Here is a 2010-nt window from a genome sequence, read left to right on the forward strand (position 1 = left end):
CACGTACAAACATTTTCCTAACAAGTAATCTACACAGGCTTGCTGCTGTTTTTGCAGCTGCCAGTCCCTGAATCTGTCATATTATATAACCCAGTATCTGGTACTCGGAGTTTCTTCGGAGGAGTCTTCAGTGTTCCAGATCTTTCTTTTACCTTGTATTCTAAAGTGCCGTGAGGTACCCCATAAATTCCTTGTGCTTTGGAAGCACTCATTTTGCCACTCATCACCATTGCAATAGCCTCTTCCATTATTTCATGATCATACTGCCGATAACGGCCACGTTTTTTCCTGGGCTGCTTATTATCTTTTCGATCCAATCCATCTTCAGTATTTTCAGAGGTTCCATCAACTGTTCCATTTTTAGAATTAAGACACAAAGGAGAGAGGTCCCCTGGTAGAAAGTAAGAGTCAACACTTGAGTGAGTTACGGGCCCAGAACATTCTATTTTCTTCTGTTTAGGGAGTATATTTTTCAGTTTTTGGAGAGCTGATCCTTCTAGGACTGGAGAGGTTTTGGAAACTTGATACATAACATCCAGCAGACCAGGACCATCAGGTTGTGGTTTTGAAACAGAACTTACTCGTAGTTGAGGAATTTTTAACTGTACAGTAGGACGTGAAGTTTCATATTGTAGGCTTTCATTTTTTTCTTTAAATTAGATTGAGTTTACTTTTTTCTGTGCGCTCTGCTTGAGCTCTTGCCCACAGGGCTACTTTATGCAGCACTGCACAAGTTTCTTTACTGTCTTTATATGAGTAACTATCACTGAAATCTCGAGCTTTGTTTTTAAAAGACGCAGGCTTCCCTGCTGGTAAGGCTTCTAAGTGGAGAAGTAAAGTTTTTTGAGGTATGCCTGCTTTATTTCTGTCCAGTGCTCCAGACTGAATGTCTTTCAAAGCTTTTGAGAGCAAACCATCTGCAAACTCAGCACTTCTCTCCACATAGTCCTCTCTGTTTCTCTGTAGTCTCCCAGCCATTGAATTTTCAGAAGAAGGATCGCATACGGACGACTCTTCAGATTTTATGCTGGTTTTCTTTGTAGAGAGATCTAACACTCCATCCCCTTGCTGAGTATTTTGTTCTTGCATTCGATTCACAGTGAGGTCTAAGGGGCCTTCCTGTTCTTCCTGAAGGGAGTTTTCTGCTTGATTCATTTGAATACTTTTACATATTAGACTTGGTCCAATTGAACCATTTCTATTCTCTTGAATTTTACCACTTTTTGAAATATACTCAATTGCAAACTGACGTATCATCTTTTTCATTAATTCCTGAGCAACTAGGGGAATGTTAGGATCACAGTTCTGAGGAAGGTCTTTCTTTCGAAAGAGTGCATTTAGCTAATTTTCTGCTTGGCATTCAGTCTTTCAGTGTTGGACTGGCCCTGAGATGACAGTTCCTCTGTTGGTGTTGACTGTGAAGAATCAAGAGATGGTAGACAATCCTTCAAATAAACTCAGGGCTCTTCGTAGCCGTGGTCCATAAAGCCCTTCTAAAATACTCTCAAAACCTACACAGTGCATGAGACGGTGGCGCCAAGAGTCGAGTTCCCGCCGGCATCCTCTCCTCTCCGCCGCGCACCGAGGGCTCCGGCACCGGGCGGCGAGGGCAGCGGCCACTCTCTCTCTTCCCTTGTCCATCCGCGTCCCGCGTCACGCGCCCTCATTTACATACGAGCGGCGCAGGCACGAGGCAGGGGCGCGAGCCCCGGAGCGCCAAAAACAAATCATTTTAAGAATGAGACCAAGAATAGACTCATTTTGTAGTGATCAAAGTTGAGGAGCAGAAAACAACCAGAGATGTGCTTTTCCTCAGTGAAGGCGGGAGGAAGCCAGGGGCAGGAGGGCAGTGAATCCCTTTGATACTGGGAGAAAACCAATTCCGAGAGAGCCAATCAGAGGGCACGGGAAGGGGCTGGAAATAAATGTCACCTCGACAAAACCTACCCAGTTGTATCAAAGCTTGGCCCTGACTTCAAGGCCTTCATTCGCAGCTAAATAGTTTCTGTT

At 44.4% G+C, this 2010-nt stretch overlaps 1 pseudogene; it reads right to left on the reverse strand.

Annotated features, from left to right (window-relative positions):
- Window positions 1–431: 431 nt before the first annotated feature.
- Window positions 432–1784, reverse strand: LOC138915532 (ligand-dependent nuclear receptor corepressor-like protein pseudogene; annotated as a pseudogene).
- Between the last annotated feature and the right edge of the window lie 226 nt (window positions 1785–2010).

This window comes from Equus caballus, chromosome 9, assembly GCF_041296265.1.
Source record: "Equus caballus isolate H_3958 breed thoroughbred chromosome 9, TB-T2T, whole genome shotgun sequence".
NCBI lineage: Eukaryota > Metazoa > Chordata > Mammalia > Perissodactyla > Equidae > Equus > Equus caballus.